This window comes from Microtus oregoni, unplaced genomic scaffold (assembly GCF_018167655.1).
Source record: "Microtus oregoni isolate MIOR12 unplaced genomic scaffold, Mior012 000017F_ref0000208, whole genome shotgun sequence".
In the NCBI taxonomy this organism is placed as follows: domain Eukaryota; kingdom Metazoa; phylum Chordata; class Mammalia; order Rodentia; family Cricetidae; genus Microtus; species Microtus oregoni.
In genome coordinates, this window is record NW_024543076.1 from 10,704,547 (window position 1) to 10,717,773 (window position 13,227).

A 13,227-nucleotide genomic window follows, 5' to 3' on the forward strand; every position below is an offset into this window, starting at 1 on the left:
CAGCCACTACAGGTCTGTGTGCATTTTGTGCTCAATTTACTTTTCACTTGAGGTGGAAAAAAAATCTAATTATATGAACAACAAATAGCATCATTTCCCCCCTTGGCGAAAGCCCTCTGTTAGGTGTCACCAGTTATTTAGCTGTGCATAATTCCACGCACGGCCCTGTTAATCCCTTAACAGCATCATCTCTTCTGGGTCAGGAGTTTTCTCCTGCTCGGTTGCTCATGAATTTCTTTTCTTAGAGTCAGAGTGTGATCTCAGCTGCACAACAAGGAGTTACCCTGATACTAAAATGGTCACCTGGACAGGTTGCACTCTGAGCCAGGTCCAAGCAAGAAAGCACTTCCAATCCAGAAGCTGACTCATGGGAAAATCCCAGCAAATGTTTCCCAAGATCCCACTAAATAGTCGGTACCACCCTTGGCTAATAATACAACGTGAGAAAAACACCTTAATCATATAAACCTTGTTTTTCTCCTCCAAATAAACGTTTGACTGGACATGGTTGCTTTGTAAAGATTAAAAAAGATACTGTGGTGATGCCGACTGCCACACGAATAGTTTTGGTTTTTCAGAGTCAACATGTGGAGTGTACCCAGTGCTGAATGCTATACTAAGCGTTCTACACATAGGAGTATAAAACTTGGTGGTGGTAGCTATCCAAAGACATCTGTTTATTTCCTTCTCTCCCTCCATTCTGAGCAAGGAACTCCAGAAATTGGACTGTTTTCCTCCCTTTTTTTGAAACAGCTTATGTTTCTCTGAAACTTTGAGACAAAAAAGAAAATATTCACTTCTTGAGAGAGGTGAATCGCTTGAGAGAGGAAGACTTGAATGTTACAACCACACTTACCGAAGAGTGGGAGGGATTAAAAACAGCATTCCTAACTCCCTGCTTTCCGATCTATTTACGAAAGAAACAGGCAAAGAAAGATTTCCATTGTGAGGCAAGAGCTCTATCGAATAAGAAAAGTCTATAAGGAGAAATGAGTATCTAACTATCCTCCAGTTCATTTCCTGACCAGTTCTTGGCTTTCACCAACAACGTCCTAGGCATTAATGATTCCCAGCAGGCAATCCCTCTCCCAGAATCACATTGTTCTAGAGACTTTCCTCTAAGATTCTCTTATTGCTCGGTAGTTTTTTGACACAGTGCCCTCTTTCAAGACAAAAATCAGGAAAAATGATGTTCAGTGGGAGCATGTGTTGACAAACCCAAGCCCATAGGGCACATTTACCCTTGTCCATTTTTTATAAGGTTCATGAGATTAACCTTTTGAAGTGGTTAAAAAATTAATAGGACAATGTTTGTATCACATTATTATATGAAAATTCCAACATTTATAAATAAAATTCTACAAAATACCATGATTATTGTTTTTATACCCTGTGACCACTTTTGCTAACAACTATAGTTCACTTTCTGTTGCTTGCGGATCAAGATGTAGAACTCTCAGCTCCTTCTCCAGCACCATGTCTGCCACCATGCTTCCCACCATGATGATAATGGACTAAACCTCTGAAACTGTAAGCCAGCCTCAATTAAATGTTTTTCTTTATAAAAGTTGCCATGGGCATGGTGTCTCTTCACAGCAATAGAAACCTTAAATAAGACAGGCCCCAATAAGCTTATATGCTTGAGTGCTTAGTCCCCAGTTAGTAGAACTGCTTGGGAAAGATTAGGAGGTGTGGCCTTATCGAAATAGGTGTGGCTTTGTGAAAGAAGTGTATTACCAATGGCAGGCTTAGAGGTTTCAAAAACTTAAGACAGGAGCACACTCTCTACCTATCAATCAATCAATCAATCAATCTCTAACTCTATCCTTGTCTCTATCTCTCTCTGCCTTTTGCCTGAAGATCAGAAATGTAAAACTCTCAGCTACTGCTCCAGCACCATGTCTGCTGCAGCTGCCATGCTTCCCACCGTGATGATCATGGACTAATCCTCTAAAACCATAACCAAGCAACCAAAAGCAATGAAATGCTTCTTTTTTATGAGTTTCCTTGGACATGGTATCTTTACCCAGTAATAAAATCATAACTAAGACAAGACCTTTGACTGAAATGTACCAAAAAGTACAGTCTGCTCATGAGCAGTTGATGGGGTTATACAGGAGACAATTTCCATTAGTTGAAAGTTTCTGAGAGATTTCTGCCTCTTCAGAAGTCTGCTGTCCTGTCTCTGAATTATAGACATTTACAGCATTTCCTCCAGATTTTTCAGTCTCCCTTAAGTCCACCTCTGGTCCCAGATAAACTGTGCTGGTTAACCACTGAGACGCACTTTCTTCCCGATCCTCCACTATCAATTAAATTCTAGCTCATAATCTTAACACGTAAGTAAATGAGTGTCAGCCAGAGGGAAAAGTTGCAGAACACAAGGGAAATCAAAATTTCTCTAGAAATAGTTGCAACCAATTTTTTAATACAGTTGCATCTTCATCTTTGATCACACAACAAGAAAAATCTGTAAATAATCAAGTCCAACTTTGAAATATCAAGTGGCTTCTAAGATAAGGAAGACTTTGCTCAGGAACTACAAGGTGCTCTGGTCATTGTACACATTTTACTGTGACTGGCTGAAGAGACACCATGACCAAGGGTACTCATAAAGGAGAGCATCTGGGGAATGGCTTACAGTTTCAGAGGGTTAGTCCATGATCAGCATGGTAGAGATCTTGGCAGCAGGTAGCAGTTAGAGTGCTGGAGAAATTGCTGAGAGCTTTGTATCCCGATTTGCAGGCAGGAGGCAGAGACAAAGAGCTAGAGACTGGCTCTGAAAATGAACTTTTGAAACACCAAAGGCCATCCCCATTCACAAAATCGCACCTATTCCAACAAGGCCATACCACTAATCCTTCAAAGCAATTCACCCACTGGGAACTAAGTATGCAAAAATATGAGCCTATGGGAGCCCATCTCAAACCACCACAGTACCAAATAAATCTAGGATTGCCTTTACTGGTCAGTTGATAGACTAAACCTTAAGTTGTTGCATTTGCTCTCAGAGCCTTCACTTTAAACAGAGACTAATACATTCTAAATTTGTAAACTTGTAAACAAGGAAGAAAGCACCTAACAAGGTGAATTTTGGGAGCTACCCTGGCAAGTTATAATTGGTCTCTTAATAAAAGACAAGGCTAATACAGCCCCCTCTCAGCATTCCTCACCAGCTGTGGACAAAACCTTCATGTCTTGATTTTTCTCAGCATGCAATTTAAAATACCTAAACAACAGTGCAACCAAATGCCTTCCTGTGTAGTAGAGGAAAACAATTAAAAGCAGTACTTTTTAGACCTAAAAAAAAAAACCAGAAAAAAAAACAAAGCCAGTTAAAAGCAAATTATAGATCAGATAAGCAGGAGGTTGAAATCCGAATTCTGTGTGTTCTGGGCAAGTGACTGTTTCTCTAAACTCAGCCTTATCATCCTAGAAGGAGGAAACTAAGATTACCCAGTGTGTGAACCTGACATTATTACTTGTGCTTTGAGGGTCAAACTTGGGCTCTGGCAGCCCTAACAAAGTAGGATTCAGTTGTCAGTTAGAAAGACAGCTGACCTTGAAGAGGAGAGAAAGGAGATTTATCCAGTGTGGCCACGTGGAGAAGAGGAACACATCAAACCAATACTACTGTTTATGAATGAAAATATAAAGCTTTAAAAATTAAACTTACAACCATCAATATTTACTTTTAATACAAATAGGTAGAAGATAATAGTTTTTTTTCTGAGTCTATAAATGGAAAAGTTTTCTTTTCGGGACAAAGTTTTCTTATTCCATTATTGTTCTGTATTTATAATGTGTGTGTGTGTGTTAGCCTTGTCTTTTATTTTCTGAATTCTGCTGCTTTGATATCTGGGGTCTGGCTGATTGTGGAAGGGCTGGCTCTCCTAGGGTAAGCCAATACTTTCCATAAACAATGCAGCCAGAGCTTGCAAATATAAATCCGCCAATCGACTTGTTCCTAACCTCCTCGCTTAGCAGGTGCTCACATGCCAGAACCCGACCACTACACTAATCATCCAAGGTTCAGATGGAAGAAATCCGAGGATGGCCCGTAGCCTCACAGACTACTGACAGACATCTGAACCAGCTAACTTTAAACATGCCTAACCCCTGCTCATAAAAACTCTTGCCAGCATTTCCCCCATCCCGGCCTCAGTGGTGCAGCTTTCCTTCTCTAGAACTTCATGATGAATGAAGGATACCAAGCTCTTTCTTAACAATCATGTCTTCATATTGGCTTTGCCATACCTAAGTGAGAGCAACATCTATATTTTAAAATAGATTCCAACAGGCAACTGATGATGTGAGTGAGCTGTATGGTGACATCAGAGAGACTCAGGCCTCTGTGGGGAACTCTGGAAGGGGAGCATGAGCTTCAGTACCATCTGCCCCTCCTCCTCTCTGGTAGTATGAGGCTTCATTAAAGTAGAAAGTGACTAGAGAGTGAGTATCAGCAGAAAGGGGACAGAGACAGCTCTCCACTACCACCCTCAGCACACTGGAGAGTTCCATTAATCTTTTAGGGACCTCCGTGTGTGCTTGACTATTATAGATTATTATCTTTTAACCTATATTTCTTAATTATACATTACATTTTAAAATGAGCTGCACAAACAAAATACCTTAATCGAGAGCAGAAATATACATATAACAAAATTGACCTTAAATTTGCATCAATAAACCAAGATCCATACCAGTGCAGAGTATTCATACCTGTAGCATATCCCCCTTTAAATGTAAAGAAACATTTATAAACAATATTTGGGAATATGGGTGTTGTTCTCTCCAAACTGAGTCCTGTTTTTTGTTGGGCAAAATATTTTGGGGGGTGTTCATGGTGACCTTTTGGGTAGGTCCTGGTCCATCAAACCACATTATTCTAGATTAATCCACAGGTTCTCATCTTCTGTGGAAACAAAAGCAGAAACTCCTTTTCAAAGCAACAAATCCTTAGACACAAATTTTGGAATCAAGATACTTTAAAACATATAGGTTGGTTTAGCTTAGCGGCCCATAAAATGAAATATCTCTCTGTATTTAGCTCCATCACAGTCAAAAAAAATTCAAAGAAAACAAAATAATATAGATAATCCAGAAATAAACACAAACAAATATAGACACCTGATTTTTAAAAAAGAGACCAGAAATACACACTGGAAAAAGACAGCATCTTTAACAAGTGGTACTGGCCAAATTGGATGTCTTTATGTAGAAGAATGTAAATAGATTCATATTTATCACCCTGCACAAAATTCAGGTCCAAGTGGATCAAATGCCTCATTATAAAATCAGATACAGTAAACTTGACAGAAGAGAAAGTGGGGAATAATATGTAATTCTTTATGTATGATTGAGGCCTTGTGGTCTTTTTCCCTTACACTTCAGCATATCTTTTATTGTTGTTATCCTTGCTCATCTTAAGTTTAGACCTTTATGTTAATGAGATTTTATGGGTGTGGCCTCTGTTATTACTAGGGTACACAGTCTCATAGCAAACTCCCTAATCCTCTGAGCTTATAATCTTTCTGCCTCCTCTTCCACAATGTTCTATGAGCTGTAGGTACAGCTGTTGTTTAATAGATTTATCTATTGAGACTAGGCTCCACATCACTGCATTTGAATTGATTGTGTAATCGTCTCTGCCAGTTGTGAAGAGAAATTTCCTTAGTGAGGACCACATTTATCTGTCAACATAAGGACAAATGTACAGAATGTAGTTAGGGCTTATGCAGGCATATTAGAGTGGTGGCCGCTAAGGTATACATCCACTACTGCACCCTTAGGGTTATTACAACATGCTGGTCATATTTACGGTTTGTAATTGCCATAGCTGGGTAGGACTGTTGGCTCCATGCTCCTTCAGCTTGTACGATATTTTCAGGTCCTCAGGGAGGAGGTGTCAGGTCAGTTTCTATCATAAAGTTCTTGCTACTAAGAGTCTTTAACTAGATACCTAGGTGAGGGTTTTGTTTTTTTTTTTTCTTTTCATGCCTCCCTAAATTTCCCCTGCCTCTTTATCTCATCTCAAGTGAAAAAACAAAGTTTGAGGTTTGTTTCCTTCCACCCTCCGTTCTTCTCATGTTCTAGTATTTCTTGAACCAGACAGGTTGGAGATCTTATAGAAGAGGCCTGGCTCTACCAGAGTCCTAACAGAGCTGTAGAAGGACTTCTGTTGGTTTGGGCCTTGGGGTGGGATGGAGGGAATGGTAGCTCACACCTCCTGCACTGGTTTCTGTTCATACAAGCGCAGGGTACAGATACAGCAGCATCTCCATAAATCTCTAAGGATTCAGGACAATTAAGAAACAACCTTCCTCAAGACCCAGTGATACCACTTTTGGGTATATATCCAAAGGATGCTCAATTGTGCCACAAGTACATATGCTCAACTATGTTCATAGTAGCATTGTTTGTCATAGCCAGAACCTGGAAACAACCTAAATGCCCCTCGATCAAAGAATGAATGAGGAAAATGTTGTACATTTACACAATGGAGTACTACACAGCAGAAAAAAATAATGACATCTTGGATTTTGCAGGAAAATGGATGGAGCTAGAAAACATTATTTTGAGTGAGGTAACCCAGACACAGAAAGACAATTATCACACATACTCACTCATAGGTGGTTTTGAAACATAAAGCAAAGAAAACCAGCCTACAAACCACAATCCCAGAGAACTTGGACAACAATGAGGACACTAGGAGAGACTTACATGGAGCTAATCTACATGGGATGTAGAAAAAGATAAGATCCTGAGTAAATGGGAGCACTGGGATCTTGGGGTTGAAGGTTGAAGGGGAGAGGAGAGGCAGGGAGGGGAGCAGAGAAAAATGTAGAGCTCAATAAAAATCAATTTTAAAAAAGTTTTAAAAAAAGAAAAGGCTCATTTAAAGACAAGATGTGGGGAGAGAACAAGACAAAACAAGGCTGGTTAACCAAACTGAAATCATATGTTAAATTAAGGAAGTATGAAGGAAAGAGACTTGGTTAGGGGGTTCAGAATGAGTCTCTATTAAGTCCCTCTTCTAGGCATAGGTACAGCACCCGTCTCCACACATTGTCATAGATGGGTACAGTGAGGGTCTGGTTTTCTGCGGTTCCACACCTGAGTGAAGGTGCAGGGTCTGTCTCTATGCAGTTGTTGTCGTCTAAGGTCCAGACCATATTTCAATGTCATCAAACATTGTGTGGTTTTTGTCTTACACTCCATCTATTCTGCAGTCTCATGACACATGCTCCCATTTATAAGTGTTAACAAAACAGACAAGATTTACCTCTAGAGGTGTACTGTCCTCTCAAAGGGGGTCTTTGAATAAATGAGTTCTGACCACTGTTTCAACCAAGTGTCGAGAAGAGAGGGTTTTCAGGGTATCTCTGTGGAATCCCAACATCCCTGTCTGGATGGACTTTAAGTCTGGTGAATGATGTGCCCAATATTGATTTTAGCTTTCAGACAGAACAATTAACTTGCATAAGGCAGGAGCCAGACTTTACACCTGCAGCATTTATGTATAAGAAAATATCTAAAGACGCTGAGAGAAAGAGTGGAAGTCAAGGCCCTGAACCCAAACAAGAACAATTCACCCAGAACTGTGAAGCTGGGGGTCACAGATACTGACATTCCTCCTAAAGAAGACATCGAAGGAAACACCAAACAAAAGCATTCCAGGACAGGAGTCCTATGGTAGAGCAGGATAAAAATGAGAAGGACCTCTGGTGAACAGTAATCCCAGCTTTCTAAGGAAAATCAATGGGTTACCATAAACTGGTTGGAAATTCATTGCACTGTAATTACTAAGAATATTATTCTTTCTTGTCTTGGAGAATTAAGCAAATATATGATACTAAAGTAAGTCACTGATTCCAATATTAAAACAATAGAGAAGATAATAAAATCAAGAAACGTTCATTTATAAAGGAAAAACAATCACCCTGCAAGTGACAAGACAGCTAAACTGTAAATTTAATATAAAATGGCCTTTTTGTATTAAGACTCCATTAGACTCAAAGTGCTAGTTATTATCGCTAATGTACAATAACAGCATTATTATTGTGCTTTTTGTTTTGTTATGGTTTTGTCCAAGGCTAGCTTAGCTCACTAAGTAGCTAAGACTGCACTTCACCGGCTCTATTCCCAGCCTCTGTTGCCTTTGACAGGTGGCTGACCTTGTGAGCCTCAGTTTCCCTAATTGGGAATATTGAAACTGCCCTCACATAGGCATGCTGTGTGGACTCTGCACATGGTTTGAGTTTCTGCAATCGCTTCCCTGTCCTCTTCCTTCACTGCTTAACCCAGGCAGAGAGCACGAGCCGGGTTCCCCGTAGGCAGGGAGGACTTGCCTGCACTGCAGCAGTTTCCTATCTTTGGTCCATTTATATTTCAGCTGTGAGTGGATTTTCTTCTCTTAATATTAGTTTGACTGTTTTACAGTAGACAAATCCCCCTGGCTATGCCTGTGTGTATAAACCAGTCTCTCTTGAAGGAGAGGCTCTGCCCTTAGCAATCTAGAGAAAACACGCTTGGAGAAGCCCGCTGAACTATCAGCGGCATCACCCTGCCTCGTTTGTTCTAAGGCGAATCCTAAGGTGTCTCATCCTTGGTTTTGTTCAGTTCTTCATCTCCTTCGCTGAAAACGCTCGCTAACACCTCCTGCTTCATCAAAATTGCTTTCTGATCCTGAAAACACATTTTCTCCTTGGTAGATTCTCTAGCTCTTCACATCTTTCAGAACCAATAGCTCTCTCTGCTGCTTTTCGACTTTGGAGAAGATCTTCAGTTAATCTCAGCAAGCCATAAATCCTTTCATTTGCAAATATTTCTGTTTCAGGTAAATGCCTAAGACAGCTACTGAGCGCCTTCTCCCAGAGTTTAGAGATGAACAGAACACAGCTCCTCACCTCACAATGAGTTCACAGGGGTGACCAAGTGCAAATAATTGTTTGGCGTTGATAGAGAGGTGGGTTTAGCTTTTAGCCAGAGGCATTTTCATTCAATTATCTCCAGTCTGCCTTGTTTCAGGAAAGACTGACACTTGCAATCTGATGTGACTGAGAGATGCCTTGTCAGGGCTTCTTGTCTTCCTTACTTCACTTACCTCTCTCCAGAACCTCACTTGGGCCACCCTAACACCTCTTCTACCTCGGCAGAAACTGAGCCTCAGAAACACCAGTTTTAAAGAACCCTTGGGAGAACTAGGAAGAACCCAAGAAGTAGGCACCTGGTGGCTACTGAGAGCACCTGGCAAGAGGGTACACAGGCTGAAGCTGTTTCTGTAATTCTGTGAGAGCGCGCCATAGCTGGTACTCCATTTTCCCGTCACTGAATAGCAAACTAAGACAAGCTTTACAGCACAATAGCCATGTGATAGCAGAGTTCTATAGGTCAGAGGTCAATTTGGGGTAAGCTTGCCTTTACTAGGTTCTTGCGTTTAAGATGTCAGGCCCACTGTTTTATTAGAGAACACTTTCAGGTTCCTTGGGGTTGGTGGCAGACTTCACTTCCCCAAGCTACATGCCTGGGTGTCTGGAAAGTCAGACACTGCTCTTTAGTCCTTACAGTTCCCACAGTTCCAGGCAAGCAGCACATGGCGTCCCCATCACTGAGTCTGTCTAGTGTGTCAAGCCTCTGGCTTAAGAAGGGCCCAGTCCTTTCTAAGAATGGAGCTGGCAAGCCTAGACCAAGGAAGAAAATCTCCCGGCCCCTTTAACACGCCAGATCTCACAGATTGAAGACGCCTGCCACACCCCACTGCTGCTCTCTCTAGATGAGTTGAGAAACTATTTGGCCTTGTAATTGTTACAGTTCCGAGTTTATTGATGGAGGAAGGTCATTGGCTAATAAAGGAACTGCCTTGGCCCATTTTATTGGTTAGAGGATAGGTGGGAGGAGTAAACAGAACAGAACACTGGGAGGAAGAGGAAGTGAGCTCAGACTCGACAGCTCTCCTCTCGGGAGCAGACACCTGAGAGAGACGCCATGCCCCACTCCCGGCATGAAGCTCCGACCCAGGATGGACTAGGCTAGAATCTTCCCGGTAAGACCAGTTCTCACAGATTATTAGAGATGGGTTGATCGGGATGTGAGAATTAGCCTGTAAGTGCTAGAGCTAAAGGGCCAAGCAGTGTTTAAATGAATACAGTTTGTGTGTTGTTATTTCGGGGCATAAGCTAGCCGAGCAGGCGGCCGGGGTGCTGGGAACGCAGCCCCGCCACCCCTATTACTACAGTTTATGGTCATGGAAGCCAGGTATTTTCCTCTGGGTGGGAGATTTTTCACGGCTCTCTTTTGTCCCTGACAGCAATCCTTCTTGCTCTCTTGTGCCTACCTCAAGAGGTCCCTCTAAATGAGATTCCTCTTCTTCCTTCAGGGCCCTGTCCTGCTGATTCTGGCATACTGAGACGCTTCTTTTCTAACCATCTCCTTCCTTAAGACCTGACCACAGCACCAAGACCCTTCCTCCTAATCACGCCCATTTTTACTAAGGAACTACGCATCCGTTCCTTTCCAGAGCCAATGGCCCTGCTGCCTTCTGTCCTGCATCTAGGCCCTCACTCATAATCAGCTGTGACATGTGGCATTGAACAGTTAAGGGTATGTCATCCCAGGGTCCTCACACCTAATCCCCCACTTAAAGGAGAGGACTACATGTGACATAAATACCACAGGAAGTGAAACATGAGCCCGTCTTAGTCTGTCACACACTCAGACAGTTCCTTCCTTTGGTGTGGATGGTACCTCAATTCTGAAGGACTAATGGAGAGGAAGGGAAAAAAATCATGGCAGAAGAGCAAAGAAAGGGGCTGTAGGCTCCGAATGACAGACAAATCAGAGAGTCGCATAAGAAGTTACTGCACAGTCCACGGTACCTCCTTAGACTGCTGTTAGGGGAGAAAAACAATAGGATTGATGTTCATTGGGAAGATAAAATGAAGAAAGACTGGAGAGATCTGGCTGTTACACCTTTGGCAGCACAGGAATCTAAGTGTACACTGTGTGTTTTAGTCACTGTTCTATGCTGTTTTAGACACACCATGGCCACGGCAACTCTTACTAAAGAAAGTATTTAATTGGGGGCTGGCTTACAGTTTCAGAGGCTCAGTACATCATCATCATGTCAGGGAGCATGGTACAAGACAGGCATGGTGCTGGAGCAGTAGCTAAGAGCTACATCTTGATCCATAAGCGGAGAGAGAGAGAGACTGGGCTAGGCATGGGCTTTTGAAATCTCAAAGTCCATCCCCAATGACAGACTTCTTCCAACAAGACCACACTTCCTAACCCTTCTAATCCTTTCAAGCAGGGCCACTTCCTGCCAAATAAGCCTTTCGAATATGTGAGCCTATTTTTGTTCAAAGCATTCTTATTCAGACCACCACACTGTGTTTAGTCTGAATGCAGCCTTGCCATTGAACAGCATTTACAAGTTTTAGGCAGATGACATAATTCAGAGGTGGGAGGTATCATGTTCCTTAATCCTCTTAGCTAGCAGAACTAAGCACACAAAACTGCTTCCTGGGAAAAGCCACTGAACTTACGATAATAAAATCTCTCTTGATACTCTAAACAAGGCCCTGTGCTAAGCATGTGTGGTTTCATAGAATTCCGGAAATGATTTAATAAAGCACCCAGTGTGTTTTAGATGAGGACACACACAAAAGCAACCTGTAAACCCCTTGGTAAAATTAGAGGCCCATCAAGAATTCCTTCCAGGCCTTTTCAGCCTTGCAGAATCTAATCTTCCAATGGGGAGGGGCAGAACCTTACTTAAGCTGGTTGGAAATCTGCGGCAAACAGGAGGAGGCAGCTCCGGAGGTGGTGGTGGGCTGGAGAACATTTAACAGCCGAGCCTCTCAAGAGTCCCCAATTAGTGACAGAATTTTCAGGTTCCTTTGAGGTAAATACGTTAGAGCAAGTGTCAGGCTCTAGCCAGGGATCACAGAATGCACACGGATAAGAGAAGCAACCTCAGCCTAGCGGAGTAAAAGGAAAACAATCCCATTTTAACTAGAATTGGGTTTTCATTATACACTAGAGAATCTTTAAGTAAGTAAAGCAATTGAATGGACTTACTCAAAACCAGGAGATCCTGGGACTCCAGGTAATTGGAGCAGAACTTGATGCTATGAGAGATAACTCTACAAAGAATCAGAGAGCTGCTGTGAATTGAAGAGTTACCGACATTGGTGATTTCCTGTTCCTTTCATACAGTCTGTGGCACAGTCTGTCGTATTCAGGTCAGGGAGTTTCCGTCAGCCTCAGGCTCCTGAGGGCGGGAATCTGGGGCTGGAAGCTATGATCTCAACCATGCTCATCTCTGTTTTTCCACATGGCATACCTGGAGTTCTTTTCCCTTTATTCTGTTTCAATACTTTAGGCTGGGAACTTGCAAATAATTCTTTGTAAAAAGCACATTCTTGGCATTTCTTTGCTACTGTCTTCCAAAGAATAGAACTATAAATAATAGTGAAACTTAATTACAAATTTTATTCTTCAACAGGGTTTAGTGATGTATTGTTTAAATCTCCATAAAAATCACACCTTTGAAATTGCTTAATTGTGTTTCTCTGCCAATTTAAATTGCTCATAAAAAGGAAAAAAGTTAAAATATAAAGTTTCTAATTGTTTCTCTGAATCATCCCAGAAGTCTTGCTTTTGCCCTTGAAGACAGCTCTGGCCTATAAACACTGCAAAGTCAGCAAATTCAGAAGTCATGGCGCCGTGGGAGGAAGAGGGAGGGGGCACTTTGGTTTCCTGCTTCCTTTTAATGTATGCCTAACAGATTAAAAAACACCCACTTAAAAAGTTTCGTTCCTACTAAAACACCTTGTAGTTAATGCATTTAATAATAGTTCAAAATGGTTTTGTTAAAATTTCCTCACAAAGGTGCTGCTCTCTAGGTCATAGGGACCTAGATGTCTAATTTCAATTATTACTGTATTAAGCTCTCTTATTTGCATAATAAAATAACCATTTGCATGTATAGAATTTCTTTTTTCTCAGAAGCACATAGTCTCCCAAAAAGTATTTGCCTAACCTGCCAAAAGTTCTGTCACCAGAGAAAATCTGCAGACCAGCGATAGCCTGGTAGAGCTGGAGAAATATTCACTGAAAACCACCTGGGTACCCAGCAGCTCACTCTGCAAATAGGCTCGCTGTCTGTTTCGTAATGAAAGACATCTTCTCAGGTTCTGTGGGCTCTCATAAACGCCAAGACAG